At 45.7% G+C, this 26142-nt stretch overlaps 1 long non-coding RNA gene across 1 annotated transcript in view; it reads right to left on the reverse strand.

The window, feature by feature from the left end:
• LOC138481627 (uncharacterized) overlaps positions 1–26142 on the reverse strand; it is a 174932-nt gene that overhangs the window by 103139 nt on the left and 45651 nt on the right. Inside the window, exon 2 of the long non-coding RNA XR_011274293.1 lies at positions 13441–13640. This is a non-coding gene — a long non-coding RNA (uncharacterized lncRNA). The remainder of the gene's footprint in view (positions 1–13440; positions 13641–26142) is intronic.

Here is a 26142-nt window from a genome sequence, read left to right on the forward strand (position 1 = left end):
GCGTAGACTACCAGAATGATGCGCACGGACAGCAAAGAATGTGTTAATACTTTTTTCCACGCTCTACCAAAGTACATCATGACCCATCTAGTGAGAGATTTTCATGAGAAAAGATCACTAGACTGGGTCATTGAACAGGCTACTGGGATCTATTAGGCACAAAAGCCCATAGAAAACAAAAATACTCAAAAAAGCCCCAAACCAACCAACACACCTGCTGCTAAGTTGGCAGAGGTAAAGGTTGCCCCCATCTTGGACTTGGAGATGGGGGGCCTAAAAACCCATTGGCATAGCAGAATAATCCCAAGCCCAGAAGGCCCTCGGGCCAGTCACAGACAGGGAGCCAAGGAGGTAGTCCCACACATGGGATCCCTCACTCCCCTGACTATATTAGTCCCCGCTACAAGGGGAACTGACCCATCCTTGGTTATGTGTGGACTCCTCCAGCCCAAGGGGAGGATCCAACCAAGCACCTAACCCAGGGAACTTCCCTCCTCACTTCCCCCAGGAGGGTAGAAATTCCCCAAATCCTGAGCAGAACGTTTTCCCCAGGTACCCACAAAACTTCCAACCCCAAAATCATCCATCCTTCTTTCCCCAATTTCCTGAGCCCAGACAACCTAATCCGGGAGAGGGAAGGCCAAGGGTGGAGGGGTACCCAAGTCTTCCCAACCCAGGGTATTACCAGAGTAGGGATAGCTACCCTTCCCGGGATCAGCCCAGGGGAGAAATGGGAACCCCGTATCAGCCTGAGCGGGTTTCACAGCTAGAGCACCAGGTCCAAAACATGGCACAGGATCTGGGTCGCATGGTGAGGGCTCAACAGAACCCTCAGATGGGCATGCCGGCACAGAATGCCTCCAACTCTGGACTTGGTGCTCCAGAACAATGATGGGGGCAGCACCCCAACAACCCACCGGTTCCCAGGGAGGAGGCACAAGGGGAAGTGGGGTGTAAAGCCTTGGAGGAAGCTTCCATCCCCACTTGTAAAAAGCCCATGGAAACCCAGGAACCGGAAACAAAATCTTCTGCCCCTGAAAGTCTGCCACCCAAGGAGCAGAGGGGGGTAGGAGAAACAAAGAACCAAAACAGACCCATATTGAGGAGGAGGTACGAGTCTTCCAATTTGAAGGAGAAGGATCCTCAGAGGATCCTGGGAAAAGGATCTTCTCCTTCAGAGATGGGGGAACTCCTTCCAAGGCAAAATGGGTCCCAAAGGATTCAAATCCAGACTGGGTAGATGTGGGGACTGAGCTAGCGCCGCCCATCATCCAACCCCAGTACCAACCACACAAAAATCCCCTCGTTTAAACCCATCCTGGTGACTGCCTCCAAAAAGGGGGGGGCGGCCCAGAACCGGAACCAGGGGAACTCAAAACTTTTCACATCTCTAGTCGCCACCTTTTCTTTGCAGATTCCTTGGACTCCCCACAGAATTCTGCCCAAATCTCTTCTCTCTGAATGTCCAAAACTAAAAAACTAACCCACCAGTTGTCCAAAAATGTTCATTATCTGTGCCCCCTTGCAGAGAAGGAGGGAAGATACTATGCCCCGGTTCAAGTACAGGGGCAAGGCACAATTTTGGCGCTGGTGGACACTGGATCCCAAGCTACTCTTCTGTCCAAAAAGGCCTTTAATAAACTGTATTCAGCAAGGGGGGAGAATTACCAAATTCCTCTCACCTCTCTTCCTGGACAACTTCAGAGCTTTGACAGGAAGGAAATTCCCATTCAAGGGACTGCGGATTTGGATATTAAAATTGGGCGACACAAGGTGAAACACACAGTCATAGTTGTGACTCCAAAGGGCACCCCTAGTTTACTAGGGAATGACCTCCTGAGAAGGTTGTCACCCCTAATAGACTGTGTAAACAAGGTCCTCTGGACCCAGACAAGCTGACCAATAAAATTAAAACAGAGTGTCAACCATGTTAGTTTAAACGGCACCGGCCACATGGTTGAACAAAAATCTGACCAAATAGAATTTCACTTCCAGATGTGACAGTAATAGCAGTAGGACAACAAACTGGTGATGGTGGGTCCTCTCTATTTCTGAAAATCAACCTTCCTTCCAGTTTAATGTGGCACTCCACACTGGAAGGAAACATTCTGAAATTCTTTACCAATCCACAATCAGACATTCCCAGTCCTATAGTCCAGAAAAATGTCAAATCAGCTCAGAATCTGGCTGATATTCAGCAAATTGCAGAGCAGTTGTTCATCCCAATTCAGTTAAATGAAGGAAAGGACTCTGTTCTCCCCCGAGTGTGTGTGAATAACGGTAAGAGCTTCATCAGCGAAGCCATGTTCCGCCAACTCCCAAAAGATCCAGCCATTCCCACATTCAAACTGATAGACAAATGGGAAATGGATCTGGAAACACCAAATTCCAAACATCTCCTACCAAGCAGGTGTATGCTCAAAATCTCCATAGGCAACAAGAGCATAGTCTATAGTTGTTGGGTCGTGAGAGACGTCACTGGCCCCTTTTACTTAGGCAGTGATATTCTCAATCGCTGTGAGCATATTCAAAATGTTTGTGGCCGATTCTGGGCCAAGTTGGGATATTCGATTACCTCTTGTCCTGATGGCCATCAGATCTATCCCTTCATCTGCAACTTAAATGTCACTGTTTGAGATGATGACTGGACGCAGGATGGTACTTCCCCAGCATCTGCTCTACAGAACCCAAGAGCAGACATTGATAAATGCCTCCACAACTCATGAGTATGTAGAAAATCTAAGAAAACACCTTCAACATGCTTGTGCCTACGCTCAGCGAAATCTAGAGAGATTAGCCGACAGCATGAAGACCCACTATGACTTAAAGACTAATAGAAAGGAATACAATGTAGGAGACCGGGTCTACTTATAAAATTTCCAAAGGAACCAGGCCAAACAGCGTACATTTTTGCCTACCTGGAGGGGTCATTTTGAAATTGTAGACAAAATCTCACCAGTCGCCTCCAAAATCTGCATCCCCAAAGGCAGTTTGGCAGAGGGGGAAGATAAGTGGGTTCACATTAACCAACTAAAGTGCTGCCATCCTAGGCACACTCTGCAGCAACTGGAGGAGTCTTCTGGAACCCCAGAGGGGGCCACTCCAGCTCCATAAAATTCCAACTCTAAAATACTCCATATATAGTCCATGATTACCATATAAAAATGTGTCCAGATTTATCAAAATGTATGTGTCCGCCCCACTATATTAATAATGGTGGGGAAATGTCTACAAACATGTTTTTGTTTTGTCACCCATAGTAGATTGGAATCCATGGAGACTGACCAAGAAGTACTACCCGGGGACCGGGAGGAAAGATCCGAGGGGCCCTGAGTATCGCTCAATACTCACATCAGGACTGGTGAGCAGAACCGATCGTTCTACCCCTGATGGAGGAAAAGATGATGAACTTTGCCATTTGTGGATTCAGAAGAGATGAAGCAGACATCCCAGTCTTGCGAATTCCCATTGATGGACGCGCAATGCCAAATCGCAAAAGGGGGGCTTGTGGGATGTTTTAAACCCACTACTCCAGACCCTGCAACATTCCTGTGCGCTGCTTGCATTAGGAACATCAGAATGGCCACTGGAAAGCATTATGCATGCTAAAATCACCCAGAAGTGCGCAGAAAAAATCTGAAAAATAGGCCGCCATCCACTTTTGCCTATGTCAGTGGCAGCACAGGAGACCACTGCCAGAACTCACCATTGGGCTATCCACAGAGCAAAATGATTGCAAAAGAAACACAGAGCTATGTGGAAATACATTTTTCTTGGTTGTCAAATTTGCAAAAATCATGGTTCACAAACCACAAAAAAGATCCAACCTCCTTGTTGGGTGTTAAACATCATTCTACTTCAAGAATCCACATAAATATAATGTCAGCAGAAGTATATTTTATCAGAACAAAATCCACCTTTAAAGATGCTTGCTGGAAAGAAATATCTCAAAAATGGGTGCAATACCATTACTCGCCTCTGTCAGACGCTGGCGATCTCTAAATTTGTCAGGTGAAACTTGTGTCTCAAAAGCTAAATATGCCAAAGAAGGGACTTCCATCAAATGCAATATGGGATGCCACACATTGATTTTCATGTTGAAAAAGACTGGAATTGGAGATATGTTTGCTTAGTTAAATTTGTAACTGTAATTTTTCACAAGGAACAATGTCACAATTGACTATAAGGTAACCTGATTCAGTTAAAACTTCAAAGAGGTTTTCCCCCCACTGAGAATACACCACCCTGTGCATTCCCACCAAAAGGAGAGGATATCTCATGGGGTTGCTAATGAGAAGGGGAGGAGACTTCCTCTGCTGCTCTGGGAAAGAGACAATGGGTTCCTTGAACTGAAAGAAAATGCTAATTCGGGTGTGACTGACACCAACTGCCCAGGAAGACAAGCCCATGTGACTCTCTAGCCCAGCCACGACCTTGGAGGTGGAGACAAACCATTGTGTGTATTCAGCGAGCACAGAAATATTGTTTTGGGAAACGACTTATAAAATAATGTACAGAACTGACAAAAATGTGGAATTTAGAGATTATTAATATGAAAAGATTGCTCACAAGTAGAAACTATTCTTGAAATTTTGCGACATTCAGAGACTGAACCACGAAAAAGTTCATATTCTAGCAATTGTGATTATTTTAGGAACATGAACATTGCCCAGATGATATGTGTATGCATGTGTAAAAATTAGTACAGAAGTGACACTGAGTAAGCGCCCAAAAGCACGAAAAACTGTCATTTGTGAACCAACACTAGTAGGAAGATGAGGCTTGGACAGAAACATACCTTAGTCAATCTGCCATGTAAATATGTATTATTAACAAGTTGTGCATATTGGAAATATGTTTTTGGGAAAAATAGATTTTCTGGGTAAAAGCAAAGGGGAGGGATTTTCTCTGGACCCTAAACACCGTGTCACTCTGACACATGATGACACATCATGGCACACTGTTCCCTTAACAAGTCAGGAGAGGGAGAATTCTTTGACCTATCAGATCCTTAGAGGGTTGGGCATAGTATAATCAGCCTCCCCACCCCCTTGGAAGATGGATAGATAGGGACTGTTGAGGACCCAGATAGGATCCAGAGAGACAGACATATTCACTCATCACTGATCTACCGGCAAAGCGCTCTGAAGGAAGATCCAGAACCAGACTCCAGAACCCTGAAACAGAGGCCTAACCCAAAAAGCTTAACCCTTCTCAGAGGGCCTTTAAAATCTTGAAACCTGATTTTAACCCCTAAATTTCCACAGGGCCTAACCAATTCAACAGCCTGGCTGTGCTGTGTCGGCTGCCTCTGGCCAAGAACCATTGCTAGAACCCAAGATCCAGATCAGTCCAGCAGAGCTGTAACCCAGAACCCATCAGATCCAGTCCAAGGGGCCGTGCAGACCAGAGTGCCTTGCTGAGAGCAAAACTCAGCACCTGAGACCTGTGCAGTGGCGAGCAAATTCCAGCCAAACCTTTGACCAGATCTTTGACTGGCCCTTTCCATTCCAAAGCCATAGTAGTGAGTATTTAGCATAGAAATGTCAATAGTCATCTCTTAGTTTTCAGTAACCCAATCCAACCCATTCCAACATATCCGGACTGTATCCTTGAATCTCTTTTGTCTATCCTGACTCCTTTTCTGATCCACATAATCCTGTGATAATTGTAGTGATAATCATCTTGGAGCTAATATATATTTTCTGCAGAAAGGCAATTGTCTCAAGCAGATAGAAACCATCCGAAGGCGCCTCTGGATCGGTGGCTGTGCTGTCGTGTAATTTGCGGCTCCATAGACTCCCTAGTGTTAAAAAATCGTTGTTCCAAATCTTCAACAGTGCATCTTTCATTTTGAAATCTTGACTTTTTGGAGAAAAATCGACCTTCACTAAAACCTCTGTAACTTCTGAACCATACATGCTAGGAACGAAATTTGAATATCATCTTGAAGCTAACATACTCAGCTGTCAGACAAATCAGGAACCACATTCCAACACCTGATAGTTTTGCTGTTTTGTGCGCAGCAAGGTTTGCCGCGATTTTGCATTTGGCTCAATTTCACCACATGTAAAACCAGCTATTTCTTGCATCCAACCTCTGAATTTCGTTTTCAATCTGGTAATCATTCAACAATCATTGCTATTGTTTTCCTGAACCAATCCAAAGCAACTCTCACTAGTTCTGAATCCTATTTGCGAATTATAATAATTTCTAGCGTTTTTCCCATTCATCTATGGTCAATCCTTCATTCAAAGCATTTACCATAGATGGCAATCTCATCTCAGTCTCTAACAACACAAACTCTTGGTATTTACATCGATGCTACCTTATCCCTCTCTAAACAAACTAACGCAGTAGCGTCATCAGCTGCCTACACCTGCAAGCTTATCACTGCATGCAGACCATTCATCTCCACACCCAACTGTATCACTCTAGCGAGAGCTCTAGTCCTTTCCAAGATAGACTACTGCAACGCCCTTTACTTGGGCACCAGCCATAAAAATATGAATAAAAGTAGTCCAAAACAATGCAATCAGAGCTGCCCTGAACATCCCCAAAAAAGCACACATATCTGAGACCAGACGTAACCTACGCTGGCTCCCTGTCAAGCACAGAATATCACTGAAAACGCTTGCCCTCACACACAAAGTCAGGGCTAACCTTGCTCCAGCATACCTCACTAACCACTTCACACCACACTCCGCCTTGAGACCTCTTAGAGCAGCCCAAACTAACACCTTGACATACCAAGATTTAAACTCCTCAACTCAGGTGGAGCTAGCTTCCCAGTACAAGCATCCAAACTATGGAACACCATCCCCCCACATCTACGCGCAGAACCTTCATTCAACCGGTTCAAACATAGCACGAAGTGTTGGCTCCTTAACACGGACTCCTGACAGCTTAACTTCTGCGCATGCACTTGCTTATTATGCCAGTTCCTACCTGTAACCATTTTGGAACCTGGCCGACCGTATTGTTTTGATTGCACGCTTATCTAACTGTAACCTTCTGTAACTGCACACTTATGTAACTGTAACCTTCCTTTAACTGTAACGTAACTCTGTTTAACTGCTCCCCTGTAACCAGCTCTACCTTACGCGCCCATATGCCCCAGGGCCTGGCTGCGCTTTATAAATAAACTAAATACAAATACAAATTTCAAACCCCATTTAAAAGCAATTGTCCTGTTTTCAAATAATTACTGTTCTCTCTAAGCTTGCTGGGGGAATCGGGATTGAAACTGCAATTGTTGATTATTATTCCTGAAGCCTGTGTGCCCACATTCCATGTCTTCATATTGCATATTGGGGGGAGTGAGTAGTAACAGGGGGAAAGAGTGATCACATTGTCTTTGATTGAATTCATATCAAGTTTTATTTCTGTGTTGCATTCTTTCCTATCATTGCATTTCCTTGTACCATACAAAGATATTCTCTGCTACATTATTCTTCCTATTCCTACTCCTAATTGATTAAAGAGATTGTTGATATTGTAATATTACCCATTGCTGATCATTGCATAAATATTCATAAGTGTGATATTCAGATATTGTTCATATTCATACAAGTTTGATATATATATATATTGTTCAATTCCTCAAATAAATCGTTTAACCTTGCAAAAAACCCTATTTTTTGGTTCAGTGAGACCGTGGGGGATTCAAAGAGAGGGGCGTTATATAAGGGTACATCATCCAGAAATAAAAGAACTTTTGACATAAAAATATATAAATAAGGGTTTCCATTGGGCATCCCATACTAGGCATTGGGCCTCACTATAAGGTTGGCGGAACGGGTTTACCGGCACCGGTAAAGGTGCCGGTGCCGGTAAACCCGTTGCGCCCTATTACGAGGTCTCCTCGCGGGACCCGCAATGGGAGCCTGCAAAAACCAGGCGTCCTTACCGGGTCCCGCAAGGGGACCTGGGAGCTAACAACGGGCCCGTCATTAACGGGCCCATTGTTAGCTCCATCCCCATTCCCATTGAGCCCTATGGGGGCTCGAATGGGAATGGGGATGGACCGGGTCCGGGTTCCTCGGACGGGGAATTACCGGGTCATTCGAGGAACCCGGGCCCGGATTGTGGTATGGAGGCAGCCATGGCGCTAATAGCACCATGGCTACCTCCATACTCGTAATGAGGCCCATTGACTTAGTTGGAGTGTTGGGTTGAAACCACTTACAATTCAAACTCAACAAGAAAGACAAGACCTGAAAACATATGGGTAACCATTTTTGGAAGGCAGAACATTAAACACTCTACCAAATTATTTGGAATTTTTTCCAAATTGGTTAAATAGGGACCAATACATGAGATTTAGGTTGAACCTATTCCCAACAGGAGAAATAGTCAACACAAAGTCCAACCAAAAGCACAAAGTCCACTGCAGACTATGCAGCCCTATGGGGGCTCAAATGGGAATAGGGATGGGTTCCTGCATGGAGGATTTACCGGGTCTTCCTATCTCGGAGTAACCCGGTAAGTCCCCATTGCAGGAACCCGGTAATGGAGCCCAGAACGGAGGCAGCCATGGAGCTCATAGATGCATGGCTACCTCAATTCTCGTAATGAGGCCCTTAGTGTTGTTTTGTCCAAAAATGGATGACAAAATAACACAATTAATGAGAGAGATCACAAAGAGCTATGTGGGAAGAACAATGGAACAATGGTGGCTAGAACTGTTGAGGGGACAACAATCCCGACTCACAATAGCTCTGGTGAAACCTTTGCAAGAAATGTTTAATGCAATTAACAATTTAAAAGAAAAACTGCATAAAAACAATATCGAAGAGACTGTAATCGACGAAGATGATATATTGTTCTTTTGCTATTTAGATTTTACACACTGTTAACACATTTATATAAATAACCAAGGCAAATGGTTTTCAAATGTCACAATCAAAGAACATCTAATAAATAAAAATAACTTTAAAAAATACTCTTGTTCATGGACAACACACTCCTCATATCTTGGCATTATTTAGTGGCCTAAGTGCTGATCCAAATCGGATGTAGAAGTGGGTCCACACGAACATAAGTTTTCAAATACCCTGTGGGCTGTGGCCAAGGCAGCCTCTATTTTAGTAAAGGTCCACACTACACGGGTCAGAGTGCTGTTAATCGAAACTGACCCCGTGATCTGGTCTTCAAAATTATGCTTCTCTATGTCAAGGTTCAGGACAATTATCAAGTGGTCACTCTTACGTCGTTGAATTATAGCCAAATTGATAATCAAAGAGTGGTCTTTGCCACAAAAACATAGTTAATGATGCTGGAGCTGACAGCGGTAGACCTTGTGAACTGCAGTGGACAATCTGAGGAGCAGGCTCCATTCAACATATCAAACCCGCTACATTAGAGCAGGTTCAGCCAATCAGTGCCACATGGACAGGAGTGATGAAGCCTGCATTCGACAGCCAGACCTGAGTGATATGGTTTGTTTACCTCAGCCAGCTGGTTGAATCTACTGGGGATGCAAGAATTGAAATCTCCAGTCAATATAATAGCAGAGGCAGAGGTCACAGAGTCAAACCATCCCTCGAAACCATTGAAGACTGCTGCATGGGGTAGGGCGTATGGGGGATCATAGATGATATGACATGGCTTTTATAATGTGCCTGTACATGAGTGTTTCTAGGCAAGAGTTGCAATGGCCCTCAGTGAGTAAAAGTGGCTTCTTTATACGCAGGAGTAACCACCCTTCGGTCTGTCCAGTTTCCCTTTAGCAGCATACTTTTGGATAATGGCCCACCCATCCAAAAAAAAGGGATCCAGAAGTCAAGTCTCTTGTAGTGCAATTGAGCCAAAACAATCTATGTGATCTAGAAAACCGTCTTGTTGATAAAGATGAAGGTGACCCCCGGTATTTTAACTAAGAGCTAGAAAAGTGCTGTCAGGCGCCGCTGTTGTACCAACCCAACCAACCATTCCCAATAATCATTGTTATTGGGATGGTGGGACACCCCACCCCATTTCTGGCCCATTAGGGACTAAACAGGAGCCCCCAGAGTAGGAGTTTGAGATGGAAGTGTTTGAGATGGGACAGAGGGTGGATAGTCATGGATATGGGCATCATTAACAAACAGGTGACATCCATCTTGGTTAGCCACATTAGGAACTATGTGACAGTGCGAGGTAAAGCATGTGTATCCAGCTTGAAAAAAGAACTGGGAGTATTCAGCGACATAGTCAGCCAACCCATCGGGAAAGAAATACACCAAGGAGGTGACACATTGAGTTTCTTCACATCAGTGCACAATTTTAATGTCATTAGCCCGGATTGTACGCATCTCGAAAACCTGTGTCCGATTTACATAATCGAAGCAGTTTCACAGGAAGAGACTTCTGATGTGCAGGGCCTTCTCCGTATTAACAGAGGATTGGCCAGAGTTGAGCAGCAAGAATCCCTAAACTGTAGAGCAAACAGTGGATCGGATCTCGGTGCTAATGGCAGTGATTTCCTGGGATCCAGAGACTGTGGAGCAGACATTGGATCGGATCTTGGTGGCAATGGCAGTAATTTCCTGGGATCCAGAGACTGTAGAGCAAGCATTGGATCGGATGTCGGTGGTAATGGCAGTGATTTCCTGGGATCCAGAGAATGTGGAGGAGATATTGGATCTGGCCTCGGTGGTAATGGCAGTGATTTCCTGGGATCAAGAGACTGTGGAGCAGACATTGGATCGGATTTCGGTAGCAATGGCAGTGATTTCCTGGGATCCAGAGACTGTAGAGCAAGCATTGGATCGGATCTCGGTGGTAATGGCAGTGATTTCCTGGGATCCAGAGATTGTGGAGCAGACATTCGATTGGATCTCGGTGGTAATGGCAGTGATTTCCTGGGATCCAGAGACTGTAGAGCAGGCATTGGATCGGATCTCGGTGGTAATGGCAGTGATTTCCTGGGATCCAGAGACTGTGGAGCAGACATTGGATCGGATCTCGGTGGCAATGGCAGTGATTTCCTGGGATCCAGAGACTGTAGAGCAAGCATTGGATCGGATGTCAGTGGTAATGGCAGTGATTTCATGGGATCCAGAGACTGTGGAGCAGACATTGGATCGGATCTCGGTGGCAATGGCAGTGATTTCCTGGGACCCAGAGACTGTAGAGCAAGCATTGGGTCGGATGTCGGTGGTAATGGCAGTGATTTCCTGGGATCCAGAGAATGTGGAGGAGATATTGGATCTGGCCTCGGTGGCAATGGCAGTGATGTCCTTGGATCCAGAGACTGTAGAGCAAGCATTGGATCGGATCTCGGTGGTAATAGCAGTGATTTCCTGGGATCCAGAGACTGTGGAGCAGACATTTGATCAGATCTCGGTAGCAATGGCAGTGATTTCCTGGGATCCAGAGACTGTAGAGCAAGCATTGGATCGGATCTCGGTGGTAATGGCAGTGATTTCCTGGGATCCAGAGACTGTGGAGCAGACATTGGATCGGGCCTCAGTGGCAATGGCAGTGATGTCCTTGGGCCCAGTAATAATAGGCACTCTGAGGGTAGCACTGGTCATGAGTTCAGGGATGTATAAAGAGGTGTTTTATGTTATAAACAGAAGCAAGATCACATTGACCTTTACTGCTGGCTGACCCAGCCTTTTCCTTATTTTGACGTGTCATCTTTCTCTTTTTACCCATGACTAGCAGAGCTGAACGGGGCAAAGTCAGGTCAAATAAAGGCATGTTTGAAACTGATGCATTTGCATGCATGACCACTTTGACTGTGGCCAGAGGGCGGATACTAGTGTTCATGATGGTGAAGGATGTTTGCACAGCTCAATTGGACTTGTGTAAGCCCTTATAGGAGCCCTTTTTAACTCTCACAAGGTCCGAAATTGCATCCTTACATGGTGCCGAAAATAGTCTAGGTATGGCCTCATCGGCACAGGTCTCTTGTGGCTGTTTTTTACAGGAGGATCTTACCCTCACAGGGAAAGAACCACTGTTTGGGTCTAATGTTGTGAAAGCAGTGGATTTTTATGTGGCCGAAATTTCGCTCTCCATACCTATTTGCCTCACTGATGACCATTCTTTTTTTCCGTGAATGACGGACGACTAGATCACGGGCTACCAGGAGCTCCTAACTATGCAACACTACTTCTGCAGAGATATCAGGGGATACTGATAATCGTATGTTGGAATTGCTGGGGTGATATGTCATGCATACTGTTCAAACAGGACAGTACTTCCTATTGTTCTGAGGACTACGATTGTCACCTTTTTGCAGGACAGGTGTGACTGGGAAAATAGCCTGGTTTGTATGAATAACACAACCAAATTCACATGGATGCAAAGGTGTAAGCAATGCCGCACCATAAACACTGCCTCTTCCCACCCGCCAGTCTGCCCTTAGTCTCCCCAGACCAGTGGCAGCCGCCAAACCTCCTAATGTACACCACCCACTGTACGCAACTCAACACCAATGGAAGATGTCAAATTTCCCCCAGTATTTACTCCACTTCTCCACTTGGCCCTGAACCCTATTGGCAGTCATCAACCTTCCCATAGAACATTACCTTACACTCCTAATCGTGGCCCTCAACACTTGCTATAGCTTTGAACCCTCTTGCCATGCATGCTGTTATTTTTCTGAACAATATACCGCACTGTGCAACACTATTGTTTTTACTCATGCGATAATGTTTTGACAACAGATCTAATGTGTATATAATTATTGTGCGATATTTATTATGTAGAGTAAGCCTGTGGGGCAAACAATGTGACAAACATGTTAACCTATAGAAAGATTATTAGCAGCCAACATGACCACAGACCCACTCCCCCATCCCAATAATTCTGCCTCATCTTTCCTTCATAAGCACATGAGGCAAGGCCATCACAATTGGCAGACAGGCACTACACACAACCATGTCCTTACATTAATGTATGTATAATACATAGGCTAAGAAATGACAATATAAATCCTGGTTTAGATGGGAAACATATCAATTGCTCTACGCCTCCATTTTATTTTTCCACCCTAAGCTAACCAAAGCTTTGACATCAATAAAGATACGATGTTGTGTCCATGTTTGTATTTTGTTTTTTCGGGGAGCATTTAACTCAGAAATGTGGCACATAGTTTAACGAATAACGGGTGTTTATTATTCAGATTGTGACTTGATAAATAACAAAATGGGATGGCGGGGAAAAAAGAGGTAAGCGAGACAATGCGAAACCTCAGTTGCCAACTTGATCCATTCCAATCTGCAGGTGCTTAACGAGTCCTGTTGATTTTCTTTGAAATTTGGGAATTATAGTTTGGGGTTTCTCATTAAGAACCTCAGACTACAAGTACTATATCAATACCTCATAGAGGGATACTCATTGATAATTTTTGGGACTGGGAGTGACTCACTGGTGTCTACTAGCATTAAGACATGATAACTGCAAGTTGTAGTAAACACATGCATCAGAGATTAGTCTTCAACCTACCTGTAATGTCTAGTCGTCCCCTTTTATCATATGGAAATTGACGTATCTGCTGTGCCTGATAACTTTTGCTAGATAAGTCTGTCCTCTGTTTCTCCATGATAGACCTTAAACATAATGTTGAAGAATAAGCTTCCATGCACATGGCATATTTGTACATCCCTGAAGACATCCACAATGCTAGAGGCCAACGCATTGCCAAACTGGAATATAAGAGATACCATTAGGAAAGAGTCAAACAATAAGTCTTCTCCTGCTACACATACAGACTTAGCCAATGGATATCAGAATGAGCCCATCCCTCTTGCACTTCAGGAAGAAAGTGAAGACCCTGATGACCCTCCATTCAGACTTATCGACCCATAGGCACTTATACTTCTTCCTCCCGCCATTCCCCCGGTCATCCATGTCTTTCTCTATACGTATTATGTTTGTTTGTATGTACAACACTCCAAGCTTTCTCTCTAGTTTTTCAATTCGTAAATCTGATGCATATTCTTTTGTACAGGACCTTCTTTGCAATGAAACTGTCCTAAAGAATATCACCAGTCACCCTGATGCAACCTCTAAATCATGTTTAACTGCTTGTGCATAGAAGTATTGCTCACACAATAGCTGTCTAAAATCACCACTGCAGTGCCAGCTCAGACCACATACCTTCCAGCTCCCGCTATATTTGCTCTCACTTTGACATGCAAAAACAGGACATGGATTGTTTATTAGCACATGGAAATCGTTATTGACCTCCTCTCACTCAATCTGAATGTTTAGAATGCAGTCAATAACTATTGATATTGACTGGACTGGAACATTCTGCTTTCAGAAGCATATAGGGAAACATCATTGACATTTCCAGGCAAGATTCTGTTTCAACAAGACACTTCCTTTCTGGGAGGACCTTGTTTTGCTGCAACATGCCAATTAACACACACATGAGATAGAGAGAAACACAGAGAATGCTTTCACATTCTTATAGAGAACCCAATTACTTTTTTATGTGACACCTCAGGCATTCTCAGGTGAATCTGATCCAGTTTCACCCAGCTGCAATTAAAATGCTTAACTTGAAGACAATCGAGTTATGTAAAAAAAAAAAAAAAAACACATCATTTAATTTACTTGCTCACTTTGTATATTCACGTTACTTACTGTTACAGGACCACGAAAACGCCAAGGCATGTATTGATGCTACGAATATGTGCATATAGCCTGATGGACCTCGGGTAGTGACCCTTGCCCAATTAATGTCATGGCGGGTCTTTATCCCGCAATAAGAAGCCCTCCCTCAGTCTACAAAGCTATAATGTGGTTAGAAGAAATACGAGCAACTGAAATGAACACTTGTCGAAATGTTATTAGCTGTGTTTTTTGCACTGCCCTAGCAGAAATACAGTGCTTTGGTGTCTGTTCAGAGCCTGCTGACACAGGTTCGAATCCCGACAGGGCCAAACTCAGCTTTCATGCTTCTGAGGTGGATAAATGAGCACCACACACAGTGGGTAATAATAAGCAGCGCTCAAATGCATTAGGGTTCGTAGCACTATATCAATGTGAATTATTATAAACTGAAATTCAACCTGCTCTTACTAGTAAAGCGAAGACCAAACTGAAGCAAGAACATACAGTTGTATTCTATGGGTTACAATGAGCAGAAGCCAACAAGCCATGAGAAATCATTGGCTTGTAGATCAAAATGCAGGCTGTTTTTTTTGGAATTATAGCTTTATATGCACATAATCCCCATTCAAGGGCATTATATGCAAACGACTTATGCATTTTCATCGAAGTTATCCTAAAAGGCTGGATGGGTTTTACTCTTAGATGGGTGGACGAGCCTAGCCATTATGCAAAGACCATGGAACACACTCCGTAGGAACTTTAGCTACAGGGGGTACTTAAAGACATTGACAAATAAGAGTGATTTCCTGCAGAGCAGAAACACTCCCTCTGGCATTTTTTTGTCCCAATGGGTGTTCTGTGTATACAGCGCTGGACCCACCCATTACCGCTTCTTACGTGCATGACACGGACATTATGCAAATGAAATGCAAACAGTGATTGGATCAAGACAAGGAAAGCCTGGCAATCTGACAGGGAAGTAAACAGGCTGTCGTGCCACGATAATAGGCATCGCATTATTGTCACCCTGGCATTCTGGGGCAGGCCAAGGCGACTGATGGATATCAATCAGTAAGACAAATTGTGTTCTAGCCGTTGATGCAATCTCAGCCGACGCTTGATTGGTTCACCACTCCGGGAAGTAAAGCTCATTTTTTTTTTTAGGGTCTCGAATTCAGAATGTAAATATTTCCCATCAGTCAAGATAACGCAACAGCTGACTGCAAAGATAATAATGGCCTTTTTTCTGTTCTGACATATGTGCTCATTTCCCTGTACAGATGATTGCTAGGGAAGTGCTCAAAAGACATAGGGCATTGTGAAGGTTGCATGTAGGAGTGTCTTCGGTTCCATGTCATAATGTCGCCGCAAAAAAGTCGTCAGGCTTTGGCGACTTTTGTCCTCGCTACCAAAATTCTTTACCCAAAAATTCTAGGAGGGGTATAATTAGTTATTATTACCTCCAATCCAAGACTATTTTGGGAAAGTGTTTGATAGCCTGGAGCGTGCATCATTAATACATGTAAAAACAGATGGCCACATTATTATCTGATACCCTTTCTTCACCGTTTGCATTGAAACAAGAATTGCTACGTTCATTAGGTCTGGCATTGTAAACATAAAGGATGAAGCCGTGTCTGCAGGTGTCAGCAGGGGAAACAGGCACCCACTAACAAAACAACCCAGCCAAAACTGCCACCTTCCCCCTCAACCTGTTGTGCCCCACTCCCTAGTTTCTTCTCAATGATAAGCCTAAGGAACAGGACCACCAGTGCTCCCACCTAGTTCCCAGGCACATTGGCGAACTCTGCCTATTTCCCCAGCAACAGCCAACCTGTTCCTTGGTGGCACCCTACTCATCTAGGGGTTTGCCAAGGCATATTTCCACCCGCAACCAGCAGTAGCAGCTTGCGACAGTATCCAGACATGCAAAACAAGGAACCGACTGCCGTCAACCATCGCCAACGGACAAGGTAGGCACAATCACTGGTACTAATAACCAAATTAACATTCACCCCACCCTACACCTCCACCACTTGCTGCAATCATTACACAAACCAGGCACATCTGTCACACTCTGTAGGAAATCTGCTGCGAACACACATTGTTTAAAAGACTATTGTATTGTGAAACCTAGGCCTCTCTCCCACTATGCAGGATTCTGAAATCTAGGCGCTTTCTCCCCTGTCTCCTATTGTATCTTGAAACCTAGGCTTTTCTATCACTATACAGGAATCTCAAATCTAGGCATGTTCTCCCATATCTGCCTATTGTACTGTATTACGTAACCCAGGCATTTCTCCCACTACACAGGAATCAGGAATCTGCCTATTATAGTGTGAAATTTAGGCCTTTCTCCCCCTATACAGGAATCTGAAATCTAGGCGCGTTTCCCATATCTGCTTATTGTATTGTATTGTGAAACCTAGTCCTTCCCCCACCATACAGGAATCTCAAATCTAGACCCATACTTCCATATATGCCTATTGTATTGTATTGTGAAACCTAGGCCTTTCTCCCACTACACAGGAATATGTAATCTAGGTGTGTTCTTCAAAATCTGCCTATTGTATTGTATTGTGAAACCTAGGCCTTTCTCCCACTATACTGTAATCTGTAATCTAGGTGTCTCCCCCCTTGTGTGCATTCTGCCAAAACCCCAGGACTCCCCCACTAGTCAGGAACAACCAGTGAGCCACTGAAAGCAATTGCGTAGAGCTAGTTGTTGCACTCAATTTGAGGTGTCTTTCCTCAATGCCGAGGTATCACAAAAACAGGTGCTGTTGCACTTGCTGTTGTGCCACCACTCTAGGTATTTTCCCCACAGCCCAGGTATCGCAAAACAGGTGTTGTTGCATTTACTGCTGAGCCTCATTTTAGGTGGTTTTTTTTCCTACTGTCCGGGTGTCATAAACTAGATATTGTTGCATTTCCTACTGTGGCACCTTTTTAGGTATTTTTCCTATTGGTCCAGGTATTGCAAATCTAGGTGTTGTTGCTATTACTACTCTGCCCCATCTTAGGTGTTTTCCCACCCTCCAGGTGACACAACCCTTGGGGCTCATTGAGTTTGCTGTTGTACCCCAATTTTAGGCATCACAAATCTAGGTACTTGTCCATTAACTACTGTCCCCTATTTTAAGTATCTCAAGTCTAGGCGTTGTTGCAGTCTCTACTGCACCGTCACCCTCGCTCCACCAAAATACCCCTGATCACACTGCTATCTTCCTCCAACAACCCACCAAGACCCCATCCTCAATGCTCCCCATCACAAACACGACCAATAATTACAATCTGATAAAAACAGCTCCACTGGCAGAAAACATCTGTCAACCAAACCCCACCACTCACCGTGCTACTGCAAACTCCCAAGCCAGAGGTGCCCTCTGGCACTCCAACCACAACCCCCAAACTGCCATGCCAACACCTGCACCTCTTCCCATAAACCACATGCCCAACACCTCAGACCTCGCAGATCCGCTGCCCACATTGACAAGAACCCCACTCCCCTCTACTTCCAACTTCCAAGCCAGAGGAGCATGCTGGCGCTTCTTTCACAACCCACTTGCCACTTCTGTTTCATCAGCTCCTCTGCCCAGAATCCCACCCTGTAGGTCACCACCGACTCCCACACCCCACCACAACTCAGCCAGAACCCAGCAGACCCCCCCTCCACCCAAATGACACCAATCACTCTTACAGCGAGAGGTCCATGTCCCCACACTAACCTCACCATCCCGCCAACACAGGCAGCCTCTGACTCCAACCTGCCTTACCTCACCATTTCCAAACCTCCCACCACTAGACGGCATGCCCTCAGCATGCCCTGCCCACTCACACCGCCCAACCCTTCAATCTCCCCTCAGCCAAACCATCTTTGCTCTCCACAGGTTTCTAAAATACTCCAGCCAGCACCAGGGAAGCTAAACCATCTTCGCTCTGCACCGACTGTGAACACCCCCGCACAAACAAACACCCCCAGCATCAACTTGCCTATCATTGCAAGACATTCCCCCTCAACCCCTTTCCCTTCTCTCAACATAGCATGGCTTGCTCTCTCCAGAACTATTGTCTCCTCCCATTTCCCATTCCATCCCCAACACTCTCTCACACACCCCTAGCACCAAAATGCTCTAAATATATCACAAATTACTGGCACCCACCCGCGACTCTATTTGGTTATCCCCGCCCACATCAGTCCTTCCTCCCAACCACCCATAGCCCGGCTACCAGGAGCTCCCCACCAGCAACTTCCTGATTTTCCCTATTCGCACTTGACCTCTCTCCTACAACCTCTACACCTACACTTACCTCCAGTTCTGCAGCCCATCCACCAGCCTTCTGGCACCCACACACCACAGCAACACCACCCACTGTTCACCACCCCTACATCCTTCCACCTACCTCCATCGCAGGAAAACCTGCCACTGCATGCTCTCTCTTCTCACTCCAACCAAACCTCACTGCCCCTCCCCACTACCAAACATAGTCCGTGCCTATTCAGATTATTCCACTCTCTTGTACCACCCAGCTTGGAACTGCTCCCAAACCCTCCCCAACAGCCACCCAGTCCCATCAGGCCTGTCCGCCCACCACATGGAACCTCCGCTACTGACCAAGTCAGCTGCCTCTTCTTCAATGCTCGCTCAGTGACCAGAAACTGACAAAGCATCTTTGACCTACTATCCTCTAATAACCCCAATGTCATCTTCAATAGTGAAACATGGTTTAAGGATGCCTTTAAACTAGTTGCACACAAAGCCTTCCCTCCCGACTCCACCCTCATCACCCACAAGAGAGCCACCAGAGGTGGCAGAATAGCCATCCTCCACAAGTCCTATAAATCCATCTCCTTCACAGAATCAAGCCATGCACAGCTAACTGCAAATCCCTACTGGTCAGACTCTTTGTTACCCACTATTTTTCACACTTTCCTTCTCATCTACAGACCACCAGGAAATGACAAACGTTTTCCAACAATCTCTGCGACTCACTAGCTAGAATTCTGATCAACCATCCTTATCTCACCCTAATGGGGGACTTATATATCTGGTTCGATATTCCCAACAACCCCATGACCCAACCTATTGTTCACAGCCTAGATTCATTCAACCTCTACAGTCATACCACAGCCCCACCCACACTGGAGGACACACCCTTGACGCAATCTTCAGCTCCTCTGACCTTGTCTCAGTGCCCAGACCTAAACCACTCATCTGGACAGATCACTCAGCCCTACCGTTTTATATCCGCACTCCTACTCCACCGCCCACAGTACCCCCAGTCTCCCCTCACAAACTAAAATGCTTCAACAGGGTCAAAGTACTACCTGGATTAGCTAAAGCTTTGCAATGCTCACTCCCAATCTTGGATAGACCTCTACCTATCGAATCCTATGACTCCTCGTTTAACAACCATTCCTCCCCCTCACACCCTCACGCCCTGCTTGCGCCCGCAAAGGACCAATTCCCAAATGGTTCAGCCACACCTGAAGACCGTGAAAACCATAACCACTCCCTCGAGCGCATATGGCAAACATAAAAAAAAAACACCTTAGCAAATTCCTGCTCGCCCACCATGACTGTAATTACAAATGTGAGATCCGAAAAGCCCAAAAAAACGACTGTTATATAAGAACACTTGACTGCTGTAACAGCAGGAAAGAGCTCCACAGGATCATCTCAGAATGTGTGAACCCCAGTTGCACCACTGGCCCCACCACCACACAAGCACTGTGCAACTCTCTCTCCCATCACTTCTACAGAAAAGTACCAGACAGAATGGCCACCTTTAATTCCAAACTCTCCATCCTCACCCCCACCCTACCGCCAGAGCTCAAGACCACAACTCCACCCTCACAACACCGACATTTAACTACTTCAAACCGACCTTGAACATGGATTTCCATAAACTACTGTCCAGCAGCAGACTCTCGCGGCCCCCCCTTGACCCTTGCCCAGCCTCCATCCTCAAAGAAATATTCTCCTCCACCTGTGCAAGAGAACAGGTCAGATCCATACTCAAACACTCCTTGACCTCTGGCTCCTTCCCAGACCCGTTCAAAATAGCGCACCTCAAACCCCTTCTGAAAAAGCCTGGTCTCAACACTTTCCAACCACCCAATCACAGGCCCATCTCCAACACCAGATTCCTGGCAAAACTCATCGACCACTCTGCCTACCCTCAACTCAACCTCTTTGCTAAATCTAACAGCTTACTAGACCCTGCACAGTCTGGCTTCCAGCCTCGACATAGAACTGAATCCAAACCAATCTCGATCTGGGATGACCTCAAGGTCACGGCAGACTCTGAAGGATGCACAGCTCTGGTTCTCCTTGATCTCTCAGCTGCCTTTGACACCATCGACCACTCGAGCCTCCTCGACCGGCTCCACTCACTTGGAATCTGAGACTTGGTAGTCAACTGGATTGCCTCATTTCTTAATAACAGGAAACAAATCTCTATCCTCCCCCCTTTTACCTCATCAGCTCGACCAGTGAACACCAAAGTACCCCAAGGCCTCTCATCGCTCCTTTTCAACCTCTGAATGAGCGCGCTACCAGCTACCATCCACTCACACAACCTCACCAGTTACAATTATGCTGACGACACCCAAATCATCCTGAGAATCCACATGACAAACCCTGAACACCCTCCTGACCTAGCAGCTTCCCTCAATGATATATACCTAGGGATGTCTACAAACCACCTCCCCCACAACCCAGTGAAAACAGAGATTATGGTATGTGGCAACACAGCTCTACTCCTGAAACAACTCCCATGGCCTCCCTCTCTCATCACCCACCGCCCCTGCTACCTCCAACACAGTCAAAAAACCTGGCTGTATATTGGACTCAGACCTAAACCTGTCCCACCAGACCAACAATGTATCCAAATCCTGTCACTACCCCAGACACATCTACCCTTATCTCTCCTTCCCCAACAGATTGACTTCTATTGTGTCAATCGTCATGGCCAGACTGGACTATGCAAACTCCATGTACCTGGGTGCTCCGGCATACCAAAATAACAGTCTGCAAAGAGTCCAAAATGCAGCATCGAGCCTCCTCCTTGACTGGGACGACGTGACCACATCTCGCCTGCTGTCCGCAACCTCCACTGGCTACCTATTGGACAAAGGACCACCTTCGAAATCATGTGCATCACCCACTGAGCAGTGCACAAGGGTGGCCCATCAAACCTCCAATATAAGAATATGCGCTACTTCCCAACACGCACCCAAAGGGCAACAACTGCCCTCCTACTTATGATCCCAGCTTCCATCTCTGTCAAACTTGGACGGTCAGCCTACTCTACTCTTGCACCAACTCTATGAAATTCACTACCCCTCATATTCAGCACAACCAGGAATACATGGCCTTCCGTAAAGCGGTAAAAAGTTGGCTTTTCCCAAATCCATTAAAAGGTCTGCCCATGGGACATATACCCATCCCCTTATGGCCATTCTCCTGTGAGAACAGAACATCACAGCAGAATATCCCAATACGAGGACCCTGAAAATGGGCCCTCCAAGTACAAACACAGATCGTCCCAAAAAGGATGCGCATGGCCATATACCCATCCCCTTATGATCATTGTCCGATAAAAATCAACACTAACCTGAAACAAAACATTATCGCAGAATATCGCCAGAAGCATCCAACAACCCGATGTAAAATCCCACAGGGGACCTGAAAATTGACCCTACAAATCCAACCACTGAGAGTTCCGAAATGGACAACCTCTCCAAAATGAATCAGCATACCCTCACCAGCAATGGAGCTACCCGCCGTTAACCACAGACACTCTTTCATACCACTATTCTCACTCTCCTCTTTTCTTCAACAAACATTAGAATGCTACACCCCTCAATCAAGCACACATACCTATATTGTGCCTAAACCATGTCAACAGCCTGGTAGGATGCAGCTATACCCCATACAAAAAATCAGCCTAGCAGCACACATAATCTCCGACACATGCCTCACTGCAGCGAGAATACAGAATCGGAGACCACTCTACTTGCTGAACACATTACACTGATGTCTCACTTTCACTGCACCACAAGTAGTGTTAGAATGCAGCCAACTCGCGAAAAGCACTCTGGCAGCTAACATTCCAAGTGAACCAAGGCACTATATGCCACACTACTCTTTCAACTATTACGAACTACAGTCCCCGAGGGCCTTAAACCCACATCACTTTGAGATCATACCAAAGGTACATAATGCACTATAACATAAAATGAGGTTTGTTTTTCAGACTCCCGTAGCACATAGTGACTTGTACTGTGCATTTGCAAAGCCAGGCCTTTTGGCTTTGAAAATGCTTTTTTTGTTGCATATTGGGTTTTAAAGAACATTCTTAATGCCTTGACTTCATTTCTGCCAGACCCTAAAAAACGCCTGCTCCATCCTGATTGTCTGCATCTGACCTTGTACCACCAAAATGTTTACCATTGTATCAACACGCTGTATGCCGTAACAATGTTTCTGCATTTGTATCAATGCCCTCGACAGCCCAATTGCCCCCATTTGACTCTGTTTTACCAAAATGCTCGCCTCACGCGGTAAGTTGCAAAAACGATCACTCTGATGCAGCTATGCCATTTTCTTCTTTACGTTAGCCCATGCTCTACCGAACTGTGCTCCCACAATGCTAGTAAATCACTGTAACAGATATTCCTGCCAATCTAAAGCCCACCACATTCCATTTGCTCACAGCAGCTACTGCAGCGCCAATTGGTCGACATGTTTCTAGAGTCACATCTGGATATCACAGGGTCCAAGCCTCCTCCTTATTCGCTGACACCCAGACACATTGCCTGTCCTAATTAAGAACTACAATAAATATTCTAAAGCCATCAGCTCCGACCATTCCAGTGACTCCACCCCTTCCATATTACTGCCCTCACTCTACTGGATCAGCGCTCCATGCCATCAAAGAACTTCCACAGAACAGACTAGCGGTCGCCTCCTAACTCAAACTGCACTCTGTATGGCAACCCTCAACCCCCTCACCAATAGACCCAAACCTCCTGCTCCATCCTTCCTCCATGACTCTGCACACGCTTGCCCAGCCCACTTGGCTCTCTCCATCTATCAGCTTCCTCTAGGGCCCTGGGCTCGAGCCACTCAGTAACATACCTAGGTAATCGTCGCCAACATAGACTTCGGTCCAGATTCAGGTGCCACAAATCAATCCACCCCCATCGCACAAATAGACCCAATGACCTCTACACCCACAAGAATACTCTCCCCCAAGACCCAGCTAGTGCCACCCAACCCTCCCAGTAGCCCCACCATCCTGCTACCTTCTATCAAACTCAACTGTGCTCTGATCAAGACCAGGTTCCTAGGCGCACTTGCAGTGGAAATCCATGATCTTATCCTAGAGCAACAGTTAGACTTCCTAGCCATCACAGAGTCCTGGCTCCATGAGGCCTCCAGTCCTCTCCTGTCCCTGGCCATCCCTCCAGATTACACCCCTCTTCAAGCCTATCAAAAGTGGGCCTTGAACTCCCTGCCCCTTCATGGCCCGCAACATTCGAAAGTTAAAACATAAGGAACTCAAACCTGCACTCCTTACACCTCTTAGCACCTATGTACCCGGTGCCAACCACTTACACCACAATATAGCAACCCTATATCAAACCTGTTTACTCCAGGCTCTCGACACTCATGCCCCACTCAAATCCAAGATCCCCAAACTTCACAAAGCTTACAAATCCTGGTTTCTGAGCATCTGGTGGAATTACTGCAAATCCAACAGCTATAATGACAGAATCGCCAAAGCCAGATCTAATAGCAAAGAACTCTTTGCTATACTCAGAGAACTGGAAATTCCTGTCCTCCCCACAGGAACTTTACAAGCCAATAGAGTGGTGTAACTATTCAAAATTCCCTCTCCCAGAAAATAGACTCATTGCTATCCAAAATCAATGCCAAAAAGTCATGCTTGCAGGTAAATACCAAGGGACAGGTCTGAACACCCGGCCTCTGAAAGACCACATCCCGAGCATACCCCTGTTCTCATTTAGCCAAGTCTCTCCGGAGCAAGTTGTTGCTAACTTCTGCACCCTTAATCCATTCGACTCCTGCACTGCACACACTGTGAAACTCTGTGCTCCCATCCTCTCACCCATTATCACTGATTTTGCTAATGCATCCTTCGCTAGTGGCATAGTGCCCTGCTTGTATCATCTCAGCATGGTCGAACCCCCCTCCTAAAAAAAAACTCCCTAGACCCTGCCATACCCACTAACTACCGGCCCATCACCACTGTCCATTTCCTCCTTTAAATTCTGGATTATCTAGCTTACCTGCAAACCCAACAATTCCTTGAAAGTACCCACCTCCTCAGCAAAAGACAATCAGACTTCCGCCCATGACAAAGCACAGAAACCGCACTCCTTCACCTCAAAACACAAATGGACTCTTGCTGAGACTCATGAAACCTAACAATCCGATCTCTCCAAAGCCTTTGACTTTATCGACCATATCATCCTCTGCCAACATATCCAACAACCTTTCCACTTCTCGATGGAAGCGATTGCTTGGATCACATCCTTCCTTAGCGATTTAACTACTCGAGTGTTCATAGGAGACTCAGCGGCCAATGCCATCCCAGCTCCACTGGGTGTACCTGAAGGCTCCCGCCAGTAGCCAACCCTCTGCAGCACCTATAGAAAGACCTCTTTGATCACCTGGACAACAATGGCATCATGTATCCTAATTTTGTGAAAGCCTTCAGATCCTCACCCCATTCTCGGGTTACCGTTATAGTGACTTTGTCAAAATTAGTGATGTTTACAGCACCATACAAAACTGAATGGTCACTCACAACCTATGTCTGAACAAAGAGAAAACAGAGTGCCTCATCATCGGCTCTCCCCACAGGCTCAGACACCTATACCCTGCCCTCTCATCCTTCCGCATGATGGCACACCCATCCTAAACTCTAAGCAGATAAAAACCCTACGGTCTACCTTGAGGCCTACCTTAGCATGCACAAACAGGTCAATGCCATCAACTCTTCCACTGCCAACACAGCTAGACTTATATAATTGTGCAGACAGTACTCTCACCTAGCAACTGCATCACCCTAGCGTGAGCATTAATCCTCTCCAAATTCGATTATTGTATATGTCTTGCTCATGAACACTTCCAAAACTAACTTGCTAAAAGTACAACTTCTCCAGAACAAAACCCTGACTGCTGCCATTGGCCTCAAACGATCTGACCGTATCGCCACAGCTAGACGTGAAGTCCATTGGTTGGCCATCAAAGCCTGGGTAGAATTCAAAACACTCTCCATCACACATCACTGTGTTCACATAGATGCTCCCCAGTATCTAACCAACTGCATCACTGTAAAGCCGCCCATGCACTCCCTTAGATCTAACTCTTGTATCTCATTGGTTACCCCGTGGTCTAAGTAAAAGAGAGCTAGAGGTGTCAGCCTCAGTGTTTCCAATCCCTCCCTATGGAACACACTCCCTGCCCATATCCGGGGTGAGCAATATTTCACTACCTTCAAAAAACTAAACAAAACATGGCTGTTTGACAAGCATGAAAAGAACTACCT

The sequence above is a fragment of the Ambystoma mexicanum genome, chromosome 5p (assembly GCF_040938575.1).
Source record: "Ambystoma mexicanum isolate Mex_15411 chromosome 5p, UKY_AmexF1_1, whole genome shotgun sequence".
Lineage (NCBI taxonomy): Eukaryota > Metazoa > Chordata > Amphibia > Caudata > Ambystomatidae > Ambystoma > Ambystoma mexicanum.